This window comes from Dendrobates tinctorius, unplaced genomic scaffold (assembly GCF_039654945.1).
Source record: "Dendrobates tinctorius isolate UK_male_01 unplaced genomic scaffold, ASM3965494v1 ptg000241l, whole genome shotgun sequence".
Taxonomy (NCBI): domain Eukaryota; kingdom Metazoa; phylum Chordata; class Amphibia; order Anura; family Dendrobatidae; genus Dendrobates; species Dendrobates tinctorius.
Genome location: NW_027361908.1, coordinates 2495966 through 2521467, shown reverse-complemented (window position 1 = coordinate 2521467; position 25502 = coordinate 2495966). Strand labels below are relative to the sequence as shown.

At 44.5% G+C, this 25502-nt stretch overlaps 1 protein-coding gene across 1 annotated transcript in view; it reads right to left on the bottom strand.

The window, feature by feature from the left end:
• Nucleotides 1-25502, bottom strand: part of GFRA3 (GDNF family receptor alpha 3) — a 199240-nt gene that overhangs the window by 118617 nt on the left and 55121 nt on the right. The gene's annotated exons all lie outside the window — the stretch shown is intronic.

The following is a 25502-nucleotide window of genomic DNA, read 5'->3' as shown; positions in this document are numbered from 1 at the left end:
CTTTTCCTCCACCGTGTCCAACATCTGGGTGCACTGTCCAGCAACGGAGTCCAGCATCTGAGTGCAGCTGTCCAGCCACAGAGTCCAGCATCTGAGTGTAGCTCTACACCATAACTGCCACTCCACCAAGCTTTGCAAGAAATCTTCACTTGCACCAATAGCTGCCTCTCCACCATGCTTTACACGAACTCCTCGCTGAAACCATAGCTGCCACTCCAGGACTCTGACTGAGTTGTCCTGGACTCTTCTCAGCACCATAGTGCAGCCTTGGAGCAAACGGAGTCCACCACCTGCGTGCAGCTGTCCATAAACAGAGTCCAGCAAATGAGTCCAGCTTTTCTGCCAAAGAGTCCAACATTTTGAGTCCAGCTTTCAACAACCGAGTCCAGCATCATGAGTGCAGCTCTACACCATAGCTGCCAATCCACCAAGCAATGCCAGCCCTCCTTGCAGACACCATAGCTGACACTCCACCAATCCATGCCAGCCCTCCTTGCAGACACCATAGCTGCTACTCCAGCACTCTGACTGGGCTGCCCGTGACTCTCCTTCAGCTCCATTCTTTACCCAGGCTTGCTTGCAAATGAGGAACTTATTACCAACAGTGATTGACACACCTGACATTCTTTTATAAAGCAATCACACCTGTTACATAATCACGTACACAAACTAAAGTTACCAAAGTGCAATGACCCTAATGGCCACCGGGGGGAAAACTACAACTGAAATCACCACAGTGCAATGACCCTAATGGCCACCGGGGTCAAAACCACCTTTGGCACACAGCCAAAGGAAAAAAAAAGGTTACTTGCAATCTGTCAGATCCAACCTGGATCATGACACAGAGTCAGCTAAATCTTTCTGAAGGTCTTTTTCAATCAAGCGGGGATTCTGATTTGCCTCTGTAGCAATCCTACGAGCAGCTCTCACTGAAATTTTGCTTGGTCTTCCAGACCTTATTTTGACCTCCATGTTCCTGTTATCTGCCATTTCTTAATTACATTTCGAACTGAGGAAAGGGCAACTTGAAAACACTTTGCTATCTTCTTATAGCCTTCTCCTTGCTTTGTGGGCCTCCACCATTTTCTTTTTCAGAGTGCTAGAGAGCTGCTTAGAAGAACCCATGGCTGCTGTTTTTGGCATAAGATTAGAGGAGGCTGGGTTTTTCATAAAGCTGGAAAATGTGTCTTTCCGAATGATGATAGTGAAAAAGCCATAACCCTAACAGGCTAATTAACCATTACCTACAAATGATGTAATATTCCGTCCATGTGACCATGGACCTAATTACCATGGACGGAATATTACGTCATCGTGATCAGCGGCGCCCACGTGGTGAGCGCCGCTGATCGCGGCCGAGTGTCAGCTAATTATCATAGCTGACACCCGGCACAATGTGTCAGGGGCGGTCACGGACCGCCCCCGACACGTTAACCCCTTGCACACCGCGATCAAACACGATCGCGGTGTACCGGGGGTTAAAGGGAAGCATCGGCAGGGAGGGGGCTCCCTCCATGCTTCCCTGAGCCCCCCACAGCAGCGCAATGTGCAGCGCTGCTGCAGGGGACTCCTTTGCTGCAGGTCCCCGGATCCAATATGGCGACGGGGACCTCCGGGGGCCTGCAGGAAGCTGGCTTCCTCAGTGCCTGCAAAGTGCAGGCATGAGGAAGCCTGTGCAGTGCCTGTGACAGATCGCTGATCTGTCACAGTGATCTGTGATGTGACAGATCAGCGATCTGTCACAGGACAGTGATGTCCCCCCTGGGACATTGTAATAAAGTAAAAAAAAAAAAAAAAAAAGTGTAAAAATAATTTTAAAAAAAATCGCCAAATAAATTAAAAAAAAAACAAATATTCCCCAATAAATTCATTTTTTGGAAATAAAAAAAAAAAAAACAATAAAAGTACACATATTTGGTATCGCCGCGCCCGTAACGACCCGCCCTATAAAACTGTCCTAATAGTTAACCCCTTAAGCGAACCCCTTAAAAAATAAAAATAAAAAACGAAGCAAAAAATAATGATTTATTATCATACCGCCGAACAAAAAGTGCAATAACGTGCGATCAAAAAGACGCATATAAATATCCATGGTACCGCTGAAAACGTCATCTTGTCCCGCAAAAAACGAGCCTCCATACAGCATCATCAGCGAAAAAATAAAAAAGTTATAGCTCGCAGAATAAAGTGATGCAAAAATAATTATTTTTTATATAAAATTGTTTTCATTGCATAAAAGCGCCAAAACATAAAAAAACGACCTAAATGAGGTATCGCTGTAACCGTACTGACCTGAAGAATAAAACCGCCTTATAAATTTTACCGCACCCGGAACGGCGTAAACGCACCACCCAAAAGAAATTCATGAAACGCTGGTTTTTGTAAATTCTGCGTCCCAAAAAACGAAATAAAAAGCGATCAAAAAATGTCACATGCCCGAACATGATACCAATAAAAGCGTCAACTCGTCCCGCAAAAAATAAGACCTCATATGACTTGGTGGGTCAAAATATGGAAAAATTATAGCTCTCAATATGTGGTGATGCAAAAACTATTTTTACAATAAAAAGCGTCTTTTAGCGTGCGACAGCTGTCAAACATAAAAACCGCCATAAATAGTAAATCAAACCCCCCGTTATCACCCCCTTAGTTAGGGAAAAATAATAAAATTAAAAAAATGTATTTATTTCCATTTTCCCATTAGGGTTAGGGCTAGGGTTAGGGCTAGGGTTAGGGTTAGGGTTAGAGCTAGGGTTAGGGCTAGGGTTAGGGTTAGAATTGGGGGTTTCCACTATTTGCGCACATCAGGTGCTCTCCAAACACAACATGGCATCTGATCTCAATTCCAGCCAATTCTGCGTTGAAAAAGTCAAATGGTGCTCCTTCCCTTCCAAGCTCTGCAATGCACCCAAACAGTGTTTTACCCCCTCATATGGGGTATCAGTCTACTCAGGACAATTTGCAAAACAACTTTTGGGGTCCTATTTCTCCTGATGCCCTTAGAAAAATAAAAATTTTGGGGCAAAAATATCATTTTTGTGGAAAAAAATTTTTTTGTTATTTTCACGCCTGGGCGTTATAAACTTCTGTGAAGCACTTGGGGGTTCAAAGTTCTCACCACACATCTAGATAAGTTCCTTGGGGGGTCTAGTTTCCAAAATGGGGTCATTTGTGGGGGGTTTCCACTGTTTTGGTACATCAGGGGCTTTCCAAACGCGACATGGTGTCTGATCTCAATTCCAGCCAAAAAAGTCAAATGGCGCTGCTTGCCTTCTGAGCTCTGCCATGTGTCCAAATAGTCATTTACACCCACATATGGGGTATCAGCGTACTCAGGACAAATTGCACAATAACTTTTAGGGTCCTGTTACTCTTGGGAAAATAAAAATTGGGGGTGAAAAGATCATTTTGTGGAAAAAATATGATTTTTTAATTGTACCGCTGTACATTATAAACTTCTGTGAAGCCCTTGTGGGTTCAAAGTTCTCACCACATATCTAGATAAGTTCCTTAGGGGGTCTAGTTTCAAAAATGGGGTCACTTGTGGGGGGTTTTCACTGTTTAGGTACATCAGGGGCTCTCCAAACGCGACATGGCGTCCGATCAGAATTCCAGCCAATTTTGCATTGAAAAAGTCAAACGGCGCTCCTTCCCTTCTGAGCTCTGCCATGCGCCGAAACAGTGGTTCCCCCCCACATATCAGGTATCAGCGTGCTCAGGACAAATTGCACAATAATTTTTGCAGTCCAATTTCTCCTGTTACACTTGGTAAAATAAAAAAAATTGAACCTGATGTAATTTTTTTTGTGAAAAAAAGTTAAATGTTAATTTTTTTTAAATATTCAAAAAATTCCTGTGACGCACCTGAAGGGTTAATAAACTCCTTGAATGTGGTTTTAAGCACCTTAAGGGGTGCAGTTTTTAGAATGGTGTCACTTTTGGGTATTTTCTATCATATAGACCCCTCAAAGTGGCTTCAAATGTGATGTGGTCCGTAAAAATAAAATGGTGTTGCAAAAATGAGAGATCGCTGGTCAACTTTTAACCCTTATATCTTACTAACAAATAAAAATTTTGGTTCCAAAATTGTGCTGATGTAAAGTAAACATGTGGAAAATGTTACTTATTAACTTTTTTGTGTGCCATATCTCTGTGATTTAAGGGCATAAAAATTCAAAGTTGGAAAATTGCGGAATTTTCAAAATTTTCGCCAAATTTCCGTTTTTCTCATAAATAAACGCAAGTTATATGAATGAAATGTTACCACTAACATGAAGTACAATATGTCACGAGAAAACAATGTCAGAATCACCGGGATCCACGGAAGCGGTTCAGAGTTATGACCTCATAAAGGGACAGTGGTCAGAATTGTAAAAATTGGCCCGGTAGTTAACGTGCAAACCACCCTTGGTAGTGAAGGGGTTAAGGACTGAAACCTTGGTCAAAATTATCTGAGCACACAAATATCCAAGGGTGCCCAAAATTTTGCATCGGTCCATTTTCTTTTTTGTAATTTTTCATCTTCAATTTGTTTAGCTGTTTACAATAGCAGTAATTTCGACCTGGGATGCCCAAACTTTTACATGCTACTTTGCATCACAGCAGAGACTTGGGGAATATACATCACCAGAGATGCTGGGGCACACACATCACAGGAGACCCTGAGGAATATACATTGCAAGAAGGGCTGGGGGCACATACATCAAGGGAGGGGACGGGGACACATACATCACAGGAGACGCTGGGACAAATACATTACAGGAGAGGCTGGGAGAATATACATCACAGGAGAGGATGAAACATATATACATCACAGGAGGGACTGCGGAATATACATCATAGGAGAGGTTGAGGGCATATGCATCACAGGAGACGCCAGGGCACATACATCACAAGAGGGGCTGGGGGCATATACATCACAGAAGACACAGGGGCACATACATCATTGGAGATGCTGGGGCATATACATTACAGGAGACACTGAGGGCATGTACATTACAAGAGTGGCTGTGGCATATACAATCACAGGAGACGTCGGGGCATATACATTACAGAAGGGGCTGTTGTTGCCGCTGCTATTGTTGTCAGTGGGACTGGAAAGCAGAGTGTGCTGACCACTGCCCACATAGCACTTCCTAATACTGGCACTTGTCAAGATTTAAGCCTTCATTGCAAGTGCCACAGTATTTAGCAGTGAACACTGCATGCGTATGTGCGCAGCGTAAGGAGTAGAGATGAGCGACTTTGCCTTTTTTCGGGTCGAGTCGGGTTTCACGAAACCCGACTTTCGCAAAAGTCGGGTCGAACGAAATCGGGCGATTATTGTGAAAAGTCGATGTCCAACTGAAACACGAAACCCAATGTAAGACAGTGGGGAAGAAAAGTTGGCAGTGAGTGGAGGACAGGAAACACACAGTGCCCATTTTAATGCCAAAAACAACAATTCTTTGGTCAACCTTAATTTACTTTATAATAATAGTTAGGCATTGAAAATTGGGGGTTATTTGGCTAAAGTTGTGGGGGGGTAGTCCTGGCTCCAGATTTTCGTGGGCCCATGGCCAAAGAGTGTCACTGGGCTCCTTTAACACGTGCCACAATTCATGATCCTCTGGTACGGCAGAGAAATAGCGGTACAGTACAATGAAAAATACTTCAATTCTTACATCACATGACTGATATCCATTTTACATTTTCCAATAGCTCCAAAAACAGACAGTATATTCCTCCATACAGTATTATGGCCACCGCATAGTGCACCATACACAGTAATGAGGCCCATATATTTCTCCATACAGAATCATTGGTCCCATATAATGTTCCATACAGTATATGATGAGCTCCACATAATGCTACAGTATATGTTTTTCACCATGGATGAAGCTCCAGTGTCTTATGGGCCCAAATAATGCTCCATATATAATGGGCCCTATTTCTAATGCTCCAGTGTATAATGGGCCCTGTAAATGCTGCTTCAGTGACCGATGTCCACCTTTGGAATGCTCCAGTGTATGGTGGGCCCCAGATATCATTCTCCAGAGTATCGTGCTCCCCAAAAATTGCTCCCAACCTTTAAAACAATTAAATAAGTCTCCTCGCTAGGGAATCCATGTACTCTGGACTCCTCATCTTCCATCTCTCTCCACTTGGACTGTTTAGGCTGAGGGCGTACAGATGTGATGTCATCGCGCTCATTGACCAGAATGTCACTGTCAGGAAAAGTGTTTGGTTTCCGGGGGCAGTATGGTTACAAAGCTGAACCTTAAAGGAATGTCCAGAAGGGCACCACCAGGAGTGGAGCCTGCGGCTTAATTGGACTCAACATGGGCAACCTCAACCATGCCATCCACAAAAAAGCTGCACAGATTGCAAGCTTAATTCCGTTAACGAACGAGACTCAGGCATGCCCGCATGGTCCGCGTCCAGCTTACTAGAGGGACACGCGAGGCTCTGGCACACGAGATCGGCCAATAACAGGTCTGTCATGCCGTTACATGTCCGGGGCTGCACGCGTGCTACAATGAAAGGACCAGCGTGTATCGATTACAGGTGCGGATAACACGCTGAACCCCGTTAGTGATGGGGATCTGGGATTACAATTCTTACCTGTGAACAAACATTTCCCAGTAAGTGCAGGTCAACCGTAATTCCGGTATTAGGCCTAAACGGCATTCCAGAAAGAATGTGAAAAAATTACGTGTCCAAACCACAGGTGCTGTAGCTTGCTTAACAGCTGGGCTCCTCTGCTGAGTAGCACACAGTTCTTACATAAACAGGCGGCATAGCTTGGTTCACGGGTGGCCAACTCTGCTGAGTAGCATACACAGTTACTAGGCCCAAAGTATTAAGTGGTGTAAATGCAGTCAAAAACTGGTTCTGTCATAAACAGGCGGCATAGCTCGGTTCACGGGTGGGCTCCCCTTCTGAGTAGCAGGCACAGTTACTAGGCCCAAAAGGATTTTCAGGACAATGTGCGGTAAAAAATTATTAGAAACACACACGGTGTAGCTCCTTCACAGGTGTACTACACCGCTGGCTACCAGACACCGCTGATATGCCCTAAAACTGTCTATATGGTCAACAGCATTTTTGGTGCCAAAGATATTTCATCGAATTTAGGGTATTTTTGGGGTGCTGATTCTGAATATGTCATCAGTTTTGCCAGATTGGCTCAAGTTTTTGAGATTTTTGGTATCTTATTTATAGCACTTGTTGGTAAATGCGACGCATCATCTCATTAATTTCTTTGGATTAGTACTTGAACTGAGCAGTTCTCAATATAGTTTTGTGTTAATTATTGTTCTAAAAGTTTGTTCATAGCTTGATTTTTGCACTAACTTTATGTTGTTGTCTGTTTTCCAGTGAAAAGCATGAACTCATCATGAAGAAGTTGTCTTAACGATCCAGACTCATTCTGTTACATTTGTGGTGAATACACACTGCCAAAACATAGAAGAAACATAACAGACTTCGTAAAAAAAGTGTATTTTGCCTATTTTGGGGTTATGCTTGGGGACCAAGACAAGTTTTGGGCACCACACATAGTGTGCAAAGCATGTATCGAATTATTACGAAAATGGAGCAAAGGACAAAGAAAAAGCTTCAAATTTGGTGTTCCAATGGTGTGGAGAGAGCCAAAAAATCATCATGATGACTGTTATTTATGGTAAACACAGGTACAGGCACATCTTCACAATGAGGGACAGGCCTTCTTGCAGATTCCATGTTACTCCCATTTTCGTTTCTTATGCTTATTGAATCCTTGCACTTGCACTGCACAGAAATAACAGTCATCATGATGATTTTTTGGCTCTCTCCACACCATTGGAACACCAAATTTGAAGCTTTTTCTTTGTCCTTTGCTCCATTTTCGTAATAATTCGATACATGCTTTGCACACTATGTGTGGTGCCCAAAACTTGTCTTGGTCCCCAAGCATAACCCCAAAATAGGCAAAATACACTTTTTTTACGAAGTGTGTTATGTTTCTTCTATGTTTTGGCAGTGTATATTCACCACAAATGTAACAGAATGAGTCTGGATCGTTAAGACAACTTCTTCATGATGAGTTCATGCTTTTCACTGGAAAACAGACAACAACATAAAGTTAGTGCAAAAATCAAGCTATGAACAAACTTTTAGAACACTAATTAACACAAAACTATATTGAGAACTGCTCAGTTCAAGTACTAATCCAAAGAAATTAATGAGATGATGCGTCGCATTTACCAACAAGTGCTATAAATAAGATACCAAAAATCTCAAAAACTTGAGCCAATCTGGCAAAACTGATGACATATTCAGAATCAGCACCCCAAAAATACCCCAAATTCATTAAAATATTTTGGACACCAGAAAAAAAAATTTTTTTCGTTGACCTGTGTTATCATTGAAAACCATTATTAATGTGAAAAAAAAGATACGCTTTTGTTTAACGAAACGTTCTCGAATGGAAACTCGAACAGCCGAATTTTAATCAAAGTGTTGTAGTTCGACGAACGGATCTAACACCGCCCAAAACAGCTAGAATTTGAACTTGGCCAACAGTTCCACTCAAACACCACTCATCTATAATCAGGAGGCAGACTCAGACGGTCTCAGGCACAGTATGGATTCAACAAGATTGCAGAAAGTTGAGAAAGGGTACAATATCACCGGATAACAGGTATATATAGCATAGTTTAAACATTTAAAATCTCTGTGTTTATTTCCGGAGTACGAGAAAGACAATCACAGCCTCAGTATGGATTAGACAACAATCTAAAAAGTAGAAAAAAGGAAATGATTTTGAAGCGTACACCAGTATACACTGTTGGGGTATTTTTAAATCTTCATATATATTTCTGTCTCAGTAAGACAGTCCAGACTCTCTGCAAGAGGAAATGAGATGGATAAAAGTACAGACATAAAGTCGAGTGATTGCAGAAATTTAGGAATTACTACTCACGGGAAAAACTCCCTGGAGAATTCTCAGAGGCGATGCTGACCCTCAATTACTTTGTGTGTGGAGACAGCGAAAACAGTTCTTTGTGAAGAAAGGGTTGCTGTATCACAGTACCGTTGATCCCATCACCGTTACTCATCTCCATCAAATTTTGATCACAGGGAGAGATGTAGACATGGTCCTCACTGCCTATCATGATCTGTCAGGTAACTTTGGAGTGCAAAAGACAGAAGCCACAGGCTGTAGGCGATTCTATTGGATTGGCATGAGAGGGCACATTTAAAAATGTGGGCAGGAATGTCACACGTCTGTGAGTAGGAAAACTGTGAAAGCTGATGATAAACCACCACTGCATCTCATTGTGAGTCGACGTCCATAAGAAATGGAAGCCATTGATCATCTGAAGCTAGAGCCCGGCCAGCAGGACAGGGCATAGCTACATCTTAACCATCATCTATCAGTTCACCAAATTTGTAGTGGCAGTCCCAGGGAAGGATTCGACAGCCCAGACTACACAGCGGAGGAGCAGGGAGAGGTAAATATTGCAAATGCTGGGGCCCTGCCCAAGCAAGGGGGGCCCACTCGTGGGTGTCAGTACTGGCACTGGGCCCCTCATAGTATGCCGATGTGTCTGACGGCGGGTGTGCACCCCCACCGTCAGAGACACTTGATTGCACTATGAGGGACCCTGTGCCAGTGCCGGCACCCAAGAGTCGGCCCACCCACCTGTCCAGGGCAATGGCACTCCCACGGTTGCGTGCACTAGGTGGTGACCCTGGCCATGGGAGGGAGGAAGCCCAGTTAGGGAGGTTTAAAAAATGGCATATGTTGATGTTGGACATTCAGCAGCTGCAAATGGAGGTATCGGAGAAGTCCGAGGAAGAGGAGGACAAAAGCGAGCCATTTTTCTGGCAACCTTTGTGTCATCAGGGGAAGGTGGGACAAAATCCTTTGAAACCCATGCATGGTTCATTTTAATGAAGGTTAGATCATCAACATTTTGGGTCGACAGACGGGTCCTTTTTTCTGTCAGGATTGAGCCAGCAGCACTGAAGACTCTTTCCGATAGCACACTAGCAGCAGGGCAAGCGAGCTTCTGTAAGGCATATTGTGCCAATTCAGGTCAGGCGTCCAGTTTAGAGGCCCAATAGTCAAAGGGGAATGACCTGTGAGGGAGAACATCGATATGGGAGGAGAAGTAGTTTGTAACCATAGTTGACAACTACTGTTTCCTGTCACTTTCAATCGATGCAGTATTACCAGTCGAGTGAGCGGGACTTGAAAGATCAGTCCACAACATGGTCATGAAACCCCTGTCTCCAACGCCACTTCTGATGTGTGCACCACGAACACCTCTTCCATGTTTCCCCCTACGGCTCGTTAGAGAACTATCACCGCTGCTGTGTGCTGGGAATGCCTCAAACAAACGGTTTACCAGAGTTGCTTGTTTGTTAGCCAATATTAGGTCAAGGTTCTCCTGTGGCATGATGTTTTCGAATTTGCCTTTATAGCGTGGATCCAGGATGCTGGCCAACCAGTAGTCGTCATCGTTCATCATTTTGGCAATGCGGGGGTCCCTTTTTAGGATCTGCAAGGCATAATCTGACATGTGGGCCAATGTTCCAGGTGTCAATGATGCACTGCGAGTGCTGGGTGGAGGAGCACTTTCTGGCAAATCAACATCCCTCCAGTCACGCACAAACCCTGTACCAGACCTTGCCACGCCAACATTTTCTCTTGCCCTACGAGAAGCATCCTCCTCCCCTAAATAATCATCCCCATCATCATCCTCCTCCTCCTGTTCCTCCACCTCATCCAGGAGAGATCCCGGAGCAGACAATGGCTGACTGTCATCAAGGCTTCCCACCTCCTCTTCCTCATCCTCCTCGGCTGCAGACGCCTGCTCCTTAATGTGCTTCAAAGTTTGCATGAGCAGACACATAAGTGGGATGCTCATGCTTATGATGGCGTCGTCTGCGCTTACAAGTCGTGTGCATTCCTCAAAACACTGAAGGACTTTACAGAGGTCTCTCAGCTTCGACCACTGCACACCCGACAACTCCATGTCTGCCCTCAAAATGCCTGGCCGTGTATCCTCCCACAAAAGCATTACAGCCTGCCTCTGTTCGCACAGCCTCTCAACCATGTGCAGGGTGGAGTTCCACCTTGTTGCAACGTCGATAATTAGGCGGTGCTTGGGAAGTTGGAGCAATCGCTGCAGCTTCTGCATATGACTGGAGTGTACGGGCGACCAGCAGATGTGCGAGCACAGTCTTCGGACCTTCTGGAGCAGGCCTGTTAACTCAGGATAATTATTGAGGAAGCACTGCACCACCAGGTTCAAGGTGTGAGCCAGGCAAGGTATGTGTCGGAGTTTTGAAAGGGCTATGGCTGCCACAAAATTCCGGCCGTTATCACAAACTACCTTGCCTGCCTCAAGATGTAGACTGCCCAGCCATGACTCAGTTTGTCGCTGCAAGTAATCGGCCAGTACCTCCGTGGTGAGTCTGTTGTCGCCCAAACACATCATCTTCAACACAGCCTGCTGATGCTTACCACTAGCTGTTCGATAGTGGGACACCGAGTGTGCAACACTGGCAGCTGCGGATGGAGTGCTCGTGCGACTGCGCTCTGTGGACGAGCTTTCGCTTCTGGAGGAGGAGGAGGAGGCGGGTCGAAAGCCTACACCCAACTGTTTCCTATACCGTGGGATAGGCAGCACTGTCCCACCGCCGCTGTCCCCTGTGGACCCTGCATCCACCACATTAACCCAGTGCGCAGTGATGGACACGTAACAGCCCTGGCCATGCCTACTGGACCATGCATCTGTTGTGAGGTGCACCTTTCCACTCACTGATTGCTTGAGTGCATGAACAATGCGGTCTTTCACATGAAGGTGGAGCGCTGGGATGGCTTTGCGAGAAAAGAAGTGCCGACTGGGTAGGTCATAGCGTGGTACTGCGTAGGCCATGAGTTCGCGGAAAGCTTCGCTTTCAACCAACCGGTAGGGCATCATCTCTAACGAGATTAGCTTGGCAATGTGGACATTCAAACCCAGTGTACGCGGATGAGAGGATGAGTACTTTCTTGTCTTACTCATAGTCTCTGGTAGGGTGAGCTGGACTTGAGATCTGCATATGGTGGAACTAGCGGTGGACATGGCGGACTGAGAGTGGGTTGATGATGGTGATGGAGTTGGTGTTCTTTCTGATGGCCTAGATTCAGTCTTTCGTAGCAATAACATTGTGATTCCCTGACTGCTTTGGCCTTGCAATGACACCTCAACATTTGCTGCTGGTGGTGTGCTAACCGGTGGGCTTTCAGTGGGGGAAATGATGTAGCGTTTCTGACTACCTCCATTGGGAGCAGTTGCACATGTGGTACGTGAGGTTTGGTAGCCCGTCCATGCTTGCAAGTGCATGGTGGTTAAATGTCTAAGCATGCAACTGGTATTCAAATTTCTCAGATTTTTCCCTCGGCTACAGGTCTTTGCGCACTTCTTACAGATAACCTTTGCCTGATCATTAGGATTTTGTTCAAAAAGGTGCCACACTGCACTCTTCCTACTATGGAAGACATTTTGAGGCCTTGCACGCTGTGCTAATTTGACCGTCTGGCTTAGCTGTCCTGCAACTCTTTTGGTTTTTGTAACCCGTTTTTGGACTGCTCCGGGCCTGCCAGATAACAGTTTTTGCGATGTCGATGCCTGCTGTGGATCCTCCTCCTCCTCTTCTGAGCTATTGGCAGCGGCACCCTCTTCCCCCAATGGATGCCAATCTGGGTCAACAACTGGGTCATCCATCACCTCCTCTTCAATGTCATGTGCACCTTCCTCTGTGTCACCATGTAAGGTGGTATAGTATGCGGGAAGGAGTACCTGAGTTTCATCAGGGTCAGATTCTGGCTCAGTACACTGCGAGGACAATGTAGTGCTCTGAGTGAATGTACCAGCAGATAAATCTAACAGTGGCTGTGCATCAGTGCACTCCATGTCAGATTCTTCTTGGACTGGGTACTTCACGATTTGACTTGATAACCCAGGCATGGTATGTGAAAAGAGCTCCATGGAGTAATCTATAGTGTGGCCTTCCGCATCCTTTACTTTTGGTAGGGGTGAAGGACACAAGGAAAGGTGTGGTTCCTGACCATGAGCCTCCAATGACGACGCAGTGCTTTTATTTTTTGAAAGTTCAGAAGAGGAGGCGATAGAGCTGGAGGCTGTGTCAGCAATGTAAGCCAAAACTTGTTCCTGAAGCTTCGGCTTTAAAAACGGTTTACCTACTCCCAGAAAAGGGAGCCTTCGAGGCCTTGTGGAGCCAGACGATGACGCAGGCTCAACACCTCCTGCATTAGGTGCTATTGTGCTTTTGCCACTACCAGCAGATCCACCAACACCATCATTACCAGCCCACTTCCACGGCCTCTTCCAACACACTTCCTCATTTTTGTGAAAATGTACCCAAAATACCACCAGCAATATGGTACTGTAAAACAAGGTACAAGGTGTATATAGTATTGGGGAGAATTTGAATATCCCTACAGACTTGAGGACACTGAACTAATATCTCAGGCCCAGTGTAGATTACACCTCAATATAACAGGCTGAAATTGGATGGTGTATAAAATGTCTATATAGGACTGGGGAGAATTTGAATCTCCCTACAGACTTGAGGACACTGAACTATTATCTCAGGCCCAGTGTAGATTACACCTCAATATAACAGGCTGAAATTGGATGGTGTATAAAATGTCTATATAGGACTGGGGAGAATTTGAATCTCCCTAGAGATTTGTAGCAAGCTGACAATGATGCTCTCAGTCCCAAGTATGGCAGCAGGCAGCCTAATAAGCAGGACTGCTGCACACAAAAGTGTGGAAAAATGAACGCTTGGTAACTGGGCAAAAAAGAGGATGAAAAGTATTTTTGCTTTTAAAAAAGCAGTTTGCACAGCAGTGTGAAAAACAGCAATGCAGCTATCAGGGAGCCTTAAAAGGCAGCCTAATAACCAACAGAGCTGATGCATCAAAATATAGCCTTCTCTTGTACTGCACACTAACTGGTGTGTTGTACAGGCAAAATCGCTAGCAGCAGAAGCAGTTTTTCGTATCTTCTTCCCTGCCTAACGCTCTCCCTACAGAATCAGCAGCAGCTCTCCCTATTCTGAGATCAGCAGAAGTAAGATGGCGGTCGGCATGCACGCCCTTTTATAGCCCCTGTGACGCCACACAAAGCAAGCCAATCACTTGCATGCCCTTCTCAAAGATGGTGGTGACCGCTGCCTATGTCATTGCATTGCCCACAGTGTGCGTCCTCCATCATTGGCTGAAAAAGGGCGCTGGAAGCATCTTTTGAAATGCAACTTTGGCGCCATGGTCGCCGACCTCGTGGCCGACCTCACGCTATGGTCGGGTTTCGTTTCATGAAACCAGACTTTTGCGAAAGTCGGCGACTTTTGAAATTGACCGACCCGTTTCGCTCAACTCTAGCCAGGAGCAATTAAAGGGCCATCGGCACAAGCTCTGCGAACCACGGGCCGAACACAAGAGACCCTGGGAATCTGCTGAGGGCCAGACAAAACGCTGTTTACGGCCCCTGAACCGGAGGTTTCCCACCCTTGCCACAAACTACAATAAGTATTAGTGCTCAGTGTTACCATCTGTCCAGTAATTCATCAGCAATTAACTGTCCTAAAAAAAATAACTAAACCATAATTATCAGCTCTTGCTAAATGATTCCTTACAAAACAAGATTTCTCAAAGTTTCTCACGCTGGTTGATAATTCTGGCACATCTTTAGGGCTCATTCAGATGTCCGATTTTCACGGATAGCACTCATACCTGTGATATTCTATGATTTCTCACGTACCAAGAGGTCCGCAGAAAATCATGGAGACATGTCCAATTTTGATCTGAGGTTCAGATCAAAATCAGCAATGCAAGTCTATGGGTCAATTAAAGTAAAAATGAGACCGCACTCAGATGACTGACAGAATAGAAAAAGTGGATGACAATTGGACCACACTCTGATCGAAGTCTGACCAAAAAAATCGATCTGCTCTTTTGTATGTGAGAAAAAAAATGAACATCTAAATATGTCCCTAGAGTAAGTTCACACAGAATTTCTGCTGATTTTGGAGCTCCAAATCTCACATGAAAAACTACATAAATATCTTTTGAAATGGCTTCCTAATCCTATTGACTTCAATAGGAAAATACTCTTTAACCCCTTTCCGACATCAGGCATAATAAGCCGATGTCGGATACTCTCCCTTTGGTGTGGGCTCTAGCGATGAGCCCACATTTTTCCCGGCACATGTCAGCTGTTTTGAACAGCTGACATGTGCCTAGAACAGCCACTGGTGGAATCGCGATCCACCCACGGCTACTAACCCGTTAAATGCCGCTGTTAAACTATGACAGCGGCATTTAACATGCGAATCCTGGAATCGTGCCGGAAACCCGCCCACCAGTGACCCCCTTCACATGATTGCGGGTCACCGATGGGTCGCCATGACAACCAGAGGTCCCCTGCAGTGGCTGGCGCTCATAGTAAGTGAGGTATTCTGCTACATACAGGTGATCTGATCATCACCTGTATGTAGCAGAGCCAATTGGGTTATGGCAGCTTCTAGTCTCCAATGAAGACTATTGAAGCATGACAAAAGTGAAAAAAAGTTTTTAAAAATATAAAAAAATAAAAAATATAATAAAAAATAAAAATCATCCCCCTTTCGCCCCATTCAAAATAAAAGAACAAAAAAAAACACACACACATATTTAGTATCTCCGTGTTCAGAATCATCCAATCAATAAAAAAAAGGATTAACCTGATCGCTATACGGCGTAGCGACAAAAAAGTCAAAACACCAAAATTACGTTTTTTGGTCTCCGCGACATTGAATTAAAATGCAATTACGGGCGATCAAAAGTTCGTATCTGCACCAAAATGGTATCATTAAAAATGTCAGCTTGGTGTGCAAAAAATAATCCTTCAACCCAAGATCACGAAAAATGGAGACGCTACGTGTCTCGGAAAATGGCACTTTTTTTTTTTTTTTTTACAAAGTTTGGAATTTTTTTTCACTATATGATAAAAAAGAAAGTAGACATGTTGGTGTCTATGAACTCGTAATGACCTGGAGAATCATAATGGCAGGTCAGTTTTTGCATTTAGTGAATGGTAGTAAAGAAGCAAAACAAAAAACAACTGTGGGTTTGCACTTTTTTGCAATTTCACCGCACTTGGAATTGTTTTCCCATTTTCCAGTACACAAAATGCTAAAACCAATGGTGTTTTTCAAAAGTACAACTTGTCCTGCAAAAAAAAGCGCTCACTTGGCCATAATGACCAAAAAATAAAAAAGTTATGGCTCTGGGAAGAAGGGAAGCAAAAATCGAAACTGCAAAACCGAAAATACATCCGGTCATAAAGAGGTTAATGGACTTGTCCTCTATTTGGACAAGCACTTCCTAATGGAAACAGTTCTCAATTTATAACCTCAGCAACCTCAGCAATAAAAATACAGTAGACTCCCATACAGCAAACCAGAGCAATCCTACAGAGGAAAACTGGCCTCATTCCCTGCAACAAAAATACAGCCCCAACACCACAGCAGTCAAAGACAACCATCACCCAAGGACCAAACAATGCACAAACAGCAAATGACCCAAATAGAACACCGATCCCCGACATCGTCCTAATAATAGACTCTAATGGAAAATACCTGGACACTAAGAGACTGTTCCCAGGGGCACAAGTCACAAAAATCCGATGTTCAACAATCCCACAAGCAGAGAAGGTGATCAGTAATCCATACTTCACAGAGCCCACACACCTCATACTACACACCGGCACAAACAATATCCAACAAGAGACAGTCACTTAGGACCTAACAAAACTCGCAATAGCAGCCCAGCAAAAATTCCCCAGAACCAAAATAATCCTGTCTGCCCTGCTTCCAAGGAAAGAAATAAACCAAGAGGTAATCCAGAAAATCAACTCAGAGCTGGCTGCCAGTATCGCCTCAACACCAAATATACAGCTGGCAAGCCACCCCAGAATAACGCTCCGTCACCTATACGACGACAAACACCTCAATAAACAAGGGGTCAGCAATCTAGCAAAAGAGCTAAAGGACATGGTTCTAAACAGACCTCCGAGACTACAAGCAAGACGCCCACCAAACAGATGGCAAACCACAGCAATCCCTGGAGAGAATCCACAGAGAGGGCAAAGGAGACAACATGCCCCACAATGGCAATGCACAGCGATCCCCAATGAGAGTCCACAGACAGGGCACAGGAGACAACATGCCCCACAATGGCAACACAGAGCAACAGAGATCAGCAACATGGCTGAAATAAGGACATTGCTCAGCACACTATGCAGCCAACTCATGGGACACCCTTAAAATATGCCACCCAAACCCACCACAAGAACGTGTTACGTCCTATGAAAATCTTTCTTCATTATAAGGTATATCGACCAAATATGACATCCTTAGTTATCAGCAGCTGGAACATTCAAGGACTGAATGCCTCAGCCTTTGGGTCCAAGACAAATGACCCAGACTTCAAGCAAAAGCTAAAGAACATGGACATCCAGATCCTTCTGGAGACATGGGCCCGGGCAGAGGAGGAATCCCTGACACCCATGGGATACAGGGAATTTTCTCTCTCTGCCCAGAAAAACAAGAACATCAAACAGGGCCGCTGTTCAGGGGGCATACTAATATGGTACAAGGAGGAAATCAAAGAGCACATCAAGGCAGTAAAAAGAGGAGAAAGCCATATCTGGATGAGGATAAGCAGCGCCATCCTCACCTCTCAGCAGGACATCTACCTCTGCGCAGCCTACATCCCTCCATCAGAATCCCCATACTATAAGCCGGACATCTATGAGGTCATACAGAGAGAGGCAGCCCAATTCCAGTCCATGGGCAGAGTGCTCCTCTGCGGAGACCTCAATGCCAGGACGGGTACAGAGAAGGACTACATGTCACCTGACGGAAACACATATGTAATGGGAGATGGATCCTTCTATAATGACTCAGCACAGACCGCAAGAAACAGCTATGACAGAGTGGTGAATAAAAGCGGCAGAACCTTGCTGAACCTGTGCCGGAGCTTGGGGCTGTATATAGTGAATGGACGCATCAGGGGGCACTCACTAGGGAGATTTACACTAAACTCCCACTTGGGCAGCAGTGTGGTAGATTACGCAATAACGGACATAGACCCAGCAAACATAAATGCCTTCATAGTCACCCCTGAAACCTACCTGTCAGACCACAACCAGACACTGCTGTACATGAGATCCACGGACAAACAACCCATAGAAAAGCCACACCTGACCAGTCTACACAACCTGCCACCATCCTAAAAGTGGCCCAAACAGTTATTCACTGAATACACCAACATGACTAACAGAACCGAGATCCAAGAGCTACTTGTAAATTTCAACACAAGTATTTACGCATCAAACCAGCAAGGGGTCAACGGGGCAGTGAATGACTTTAACAACATCCTATACACCATGGCAGAGCTAGCAGGCATCAGAAGAACCCACCCCAAGAAACCAACAAATAAACAAGGCCAAAAATGGTTTGACAAAGAATGTAAGTCACTACGCAACTCCCTAAGGGTAGCCTCAAACCAAAAGCACAGAGATCCAGACAACAGGGACCTAAGAGCGGCCCATGACATCCTACAGAGGCAATACAAACGCACTCTCAGGGAGAAAAAACAGAGGCATATCTGCCAAGAACTACAGAAGCTTGAGGACTCCCTCCAGGACAACTCATTCTGGGAGACCTGGAATCATATCGGCACAAAGCCCAAGCAGAGCACCCTCCACATCCAAAATGGCAACATCTGGCACAGCTACTTCAAAGGCCTCTACAAGAACATACCAGAAGAAGACCTAACCCCAGAACAGAAGCACCTAACCACTAAACTCAGAGACATGGAGGAGACAATCAAAGACTTCCAAAATCCTCTGGACATACCAATCAGTGTGCTGGAAATAAAAGACAGTATCAAATTTATGAAATGCAAAAAGGCCGCGGGCAGTGACGGCATCCTGCCAGAGATGATCAAATTCAGTTCCCCAGATATACATGCAGCACTGGCAAAACTATTCACCCACGTCCTGAGTGCTGGCTACTTCCCAAAAAGCTGGAATCAAGGTCTCATAACGCCCATCTACAAGAATGGAGACAGATATGATCCAGCAAACTACAGAGGAATATGTGTTAACAGCATTCTGGGAAAACTATTTAACAGCATTATTAACAAAAGGATCATCACCTTCCTCACCCAGCGGGACACCCTCAGCAGAAGCCAAGCTGGGTTCATGCCAAACCATCGCACCACGGATCACATCTACACCCTGCAAAGCCTCATCAAGACCCACATCCATAGAAAAAAACAGGGGAAAATATTTGCATGTTTTGTGGACTTCAAGAAGGCCTTTGACTCAGTGTGGCACCCAGGTCTGTTCCTGAAACTCCTGGAGAGCGGAATAGGTGGCAGAACCTACGACGTCATCAAGAGCTCATACACTGAGAATCGGTGCAGCGTGAAGGTGAATGGAAAGAGGACGGCCTTCTTCCGGCAGTGCCGTGGGGTAAGACAGGGCTGCAGCCTGAGCCCAACTCTATTTAACATCTACATAAATGGACTGGCAGCGGCCCTGGAATCCTCCTCTGCCCCAGGTCTCAGCCTGCACGACTGAGAGGTGAAGATCCTGCTGTATGCAGATGACCTCCTGCTGCTTTCCCCAACCGAGAGAGGCCTCCAAGATAGCTTGGCCGTGCTGGAAACATTCAGCACCACACGGGCGCTGCCCATCAACCAAAAGAAGACCAAAGTCATGGTGTTTCAAAAGAGGAGTTCTAAAGAAACCTCCACTTCCTCCCTCACACTAAATGGTGCCACGCTAGAGAAGACAAGCAGCTATACCTACCTCGGTCTGGAGCTAAGCCAAATCGGGAGCCTCAAGCCAGCAGCAGAGACCCTGAAAGGGAAAGCATGCAGAACCTTCTATGCCATCAGAAGACAAATGTACCACCTCAAACCACAGGTGAGAGTCTGGCTCAAGATATTCGACAGCGTCATCACACCTATACTGCTATATGGCAGCGAGGTATGGGGTCCAGCAACCTATCCAGATCAGAAAAAGTGGGATTCCAGCCCAACCGAAGTCTTCCATCTGGAGTTCTGCAAATATCTCCTCCAGGTACATTGCAGCACCTCAAACATAGCCTGTCGGGCAGAGCTGGGCCGATTCCCCTTATGGCTCACTATACACAAGAGGGCGCTATCACACCAGGCGCATATACAGAACAGCAACCCCAGCTCCTACCATCATAAAGCCCTGCTGAGCCAGAGCCAAGAGCAAGCCAGGAACCTCCGCAGCCAGCTCAACCAAAGTCAGCAACACACCCTAACTAAAGCCCAAATAAAAGAGATCTCAGAGAGCTGCAAGATGCAATACATAGAGGGTTGGAAGAGTGAATTGGAGAACTCCCAGAAACTCACCATCTACCAGTCACTGCGGAGGGACTACACACTGGCTCCATACCTGGAAAGGCTACGCCACCCCAAAGACAGGCAGACCTTGAGTATATACAGATTAAGCGCCCACAACCTAGAGGTGGAAACAGGGCGGCACCAACAGACATACAAGCCACGAGAGAACAGACTGTGCCAGCACTGCCAGCAGGGGGCTCTGGAAGATGAGGTGCATTTCCTGCTGCACTGCAACAAATACTCAGCAGTGAGGGACTCCCACTTCCAGAAACTTACCACCCATACCCCAGACTTCCCATCCATGGACGAGGAGAGGAAACTCTGCATCCTACTGGGGGAAGAAGAATCAATGGTGGAGGTCACCGCCCAATATGTCACCACATGTCATAAGATGAGAGGAACTAAAGACCTCCAAATGGACAATCACTCCCCAAATTTTGCCCCCAACACCCCATCCCCACTACCCTAATCCACTCCCCTGCCACACTTCTTTTCTTGCTTTGGCAACACTAATTGTATTTTGGTCCTGCCAATAAAGCCTATTTGAATTTGAATTTGAATATATATATAAAACTCAAAATCTGTAGGAGCCCGCTCTATTCAAATCCACAGTTCTCACCCTATTTGGGTGAAATTTGGTACGCCCCCCCCTCCACCCACAGGAGCAGAATACTGCGCACGTTACATCTCGCTAGCATCCCCCCATCATGAGATTTGGGCCCCCAAAGTTAGGCCCTATACATATAATGGGGAAATGTGAAATCTGTAGTAGCCCGCTCTATACAAATCCACAGTTCTCTCCCAATTCGGGTGAAATTTGGCAAACCCCTCTCCACCCACAGGAGCAGAATACTGTGCATGTTAAATCTCGCTAGCGTCCCCTCGTCATGAGAATGGGGCACCCAAAGTTAGACCCTATACATATAAGGGAGAAATGTGAAGGTTAAAGTAAAAGTGCTGAGGGGAAAACAACAGTTGTGACTGACAGGAACGGATTATAGTGACGGCGCCAAAGAGTCACTGCTTAAGAGGCTGCACCATCACACACAACACCCAAACATTTCACAAACACCATACAAACATCACACAGACAGCACACATACACCAACCCACAAGCACAACACCACACAAATGACACAACACACCACACAAACACCAGAGCACTCTAGTCACACACAACACAAACACCACCCCACAAATACCACAACACCACCCCATAAATACCACATGCACACCACACACACACGCACGCAAGGACCACACATACATGCAAACACACTCAGATGGATGCACCCTACGCACACGGACGAACACAGCACATGTGTACTCACACACACCATGGACACTTGCACTGCGCATGCACAAACACATGGATCACATGCTTGTGGGAGCTTTCATTACTGAAGCTGCTGAGGTAAAGTGTGTGCAAGCATCCTTACTGAGCAGCAATATTGGTCAGGTGAAAAATGTCTCATAGTGAGATTGTCATTATTTCTTACTATACAGGGAGCCTTCATCGCTGAAGGCTCTGAGGTAAAGTGAAAGCTGAGCTCTGATTGGTTGCTATGGGCAACTAGACAAGTCTGCCTGTGAGGCAGTTTTCATTACTGAGATGTGAGCTCCTTCAGGTCATAGTAATACTGTGTGAAGGCTGCTCTGTATTTTCTATTCATCCTATTTCATTTCTTATCAGTGTCAGGTGAATACTAAAGGGTCATAATACTAAGGACTGATTTTTAAAATGCCGCCCAAAAACGACCATCTATTGGGCAAGTTCATCCAAGAGCTAAGAAAGCAAAATTGTATCAAAGAGCTGAGACAAGTGAACAACGTGACTCGCGGCTAGAAAAGAAACGGATGAGACATGCTAAATATAAGGTAGCTGTGACATAAGAGCAATGGGAATGTCGTCTTCACAAGAATCAGATAAGGCAGGCTGAAGCAAGGAATATGGAAACATCTGAACAAAAGGATGAACGTTGTGAAAGTGACCGAATACGACATATGCAACGTGTGCAAAGATGTAGGCAGGCTGATTTGAGTTTGGAAGCATTTCACTACAACCCAATTCAAGACTATAGGTCACATCAGGAAGTCATAATTGGCAAAATGGACATAATATGCAAACATTGTCAAGCAAAGAAGTTTAACTTGAAATCGTCTAGTATGTGCTGCTCAAATGGCAAAGTCAGTTTGCCACCTTTAGATCTACCTCCTGAACCAGAAACATTGTTTACCAAAAAGCACTATAATAGATAGTTGTTTAACTGTAAACCAATTGTTCTCTTTTGTCCGTGAACTACTTATAGATTACACTGGAGGGAGGGGGGAAGGGTTGCACTATGTTGTTAATTTGCTGCAAATGTTTTATATGTTTGTGTAATGTGCATAAATTTTCATTTGTGATAAAAAAAATAGTTCAAAAAATAGTTGCAATAGTTTATACTACATAATATGTATTGAATATGTAAAATCAATAAAAATGTTGAAATTAAAAAAAAAGTTGTTGTTCACATCAATGTTACGACAAATTAGTAAAATGGCAAAATAATAAAAATTTAAAGTGGAAAAAAAAATTACTGTAGCACTATGAAAATGTCATTTTAAGGGTGACACTGAAAATTTTACTTTAGCTACCATAACCAACAATTTAACATATTTTCCACTTGCGAAGCCACGGGTATTCTACTAGTATATAATAAAACAGCATATACTTAACTCCTAGACTGCATAGAGAAGTGGAGTAAAAAAAAGGGTTTTGACGGCACTCCATGAAGATAAAAAAACGACATTTTATTGTGGCAAATTAAGCCATGTTAAAATCAAAATAGCCTGACGCGTTTCGAGTGCTTCACATACACTCTTAGTCTAAAGCCCCCGTTACACATAGCGGTATCGCTAGCAATATCGCTGTAACGTCACCGATTTTGTGACGTAGCAGCGATATTGCTAGCGATATCACTATGTCTGATACTTACCTCCAACCGGCTCCCCCGCTGCTCATCGCTGGTCGCGCGAGAACGTCCTGGACCATTTCTCGTCGTCAGCTTCCTGTGGCGTCGACGAGCGACGCGTGGACGCGGGCGGGAGGACGTCAGGATCGCCTCGTCTGACAGGTAAGTATCGACCCCCAACCCCTGCTATGTCACTGGTGAGATCTGCCTGTGTGGCAGCTCACTAGCGACCACTTAGCGATGCACCAGCGATCCATATCGTTGACGGAATCGCTGGTGCATCGCTAAGTGTAACGGTACCTTAAGACTAAGGCCACACCGCCTTGTCAAGCATGGCTAAAATTTGTCTAGAACTTGTTTGAAAAAATAAATTGATGCAAAGCATGAAAGACGGTTTCTTGCCACAAATTAAGCTAAAGTGCTATAGCATGTGCGGAAGTAAATCAGTCGCAATGTGTGTGTGTATAAGCTTAACCCCCTACTGAAACTGTCTTTCATATTCTTTTCACTGTTATTTTTCTCCACCATACAGGATTCACAACTTAATGTTTTGTTTTGCTTTTTGATATACCTATATGAAGACTTGTGTTTTGCATGATAAGCTGTTGGCACTATTTGTATTATTTTTTAATGTAACTGAAAACAGGAAAAATTGGGAAAAAAACAGCAGTTCTATTTTGATTTCATTTATTGTTCTTTGTGCGGTAAAAATGACATTTTAACTTTATATATTTTTTGCTTATATAGTTACAGCGATATTTTATAAAATGTTTAATACCATAATTTTACAAGTATTTTGAAAAAATAATCCAAGAACTTCTTTATTTTCCATTAATGGAGCTGCACTAGTGCACTAGGGCTTATTTTTACATGGTGAGCTATAGTTTTCAGCAATACTTTTTGATAATTTTTTATTTTATTTTTGAGAGGAGGCTGAGATTCAGAGATGACATTCTTGAGTACTGCTGGAGTGACCACTGCTGCCAATCACTAGTCTCAGAAGTAGAAGTGGATGGCAGGGTATGTCACATCTGCAGTAAATATAGACCATAAATGAGCACTGATGCTGGAATTGAAGAATTTGTATAATGGGCAATTTATTATTTGATGGCAATAAGCAACTTGGACCATTTTTTCTGGTTTCAGAAAACCTGTTTAAATCTTATTTTTTCCTTTAAGATGAGCATAACCAGAGATATCAAGCAACTCTTCATGCTGTACTTGTTCTCTCCATAGCTATAACATTTTTGTCTGTTGAGGTTCTATAAAAAAGGTACTTAGCCCAGGTAATGTATTCGCTCTCACATGTATGCAATGTGTACTCATAGGGCCCCATACTCCCTGCGGGAAAGGAAAAATAAAAGTCATACAATCTGTTCAGTTAGTGCGGCTGCTGAAGTCGGCACACAGGTCATTGCACTTGATTCTTGAGTAGACTTCTCACACTGCAGAAAGCAGAAACCTTCCTACTGAAATTATGCCTGGTGGTAATGTCTTTCATCTCTTTGTTCTTATGGTCTCATTTAACTTTGGAAAATTTGGGAGTGTTAAAACAAAAACACCTTTGTCATTCACTGTGCACCCTGCTGAATTCACTATAGTCAGTGAAAGTATGAATGGGTGAATGGAAGCAAGTTACTCCGAACATAAATTGCATACTATATATTTATATACAAGTTGGCTGCAAAATTTTAACCAATTTCAACCGGTATTGTAGGTTTTGTGGGCGTTAATATACCCTTGTCCAATTCAATATAAATATTTTGTAAATGGTGTTCACAGCTGATCATATACAGTGGCAGGGGCATACATAGAAATCACAGGGTCCCATGGCAAAAGACCTAATTGGGCCTTCCCCTTCCCCAAAACAAAACAATTATTCAGCGGGATGATGGTGCACAGACACACTCACAACTTTTAAAGATGGAAAGGGATATGTATTGCGACACAAACCCTAATGAAGTCCCTTAATGTTCTCCCCCACTAGGATAATGCTTTCATAGCCGTCATAGAGTCTGATGCCACCAAAATGCCCCAATACAGTATGATGCACCTAAAGTGCCCCACACAGTATG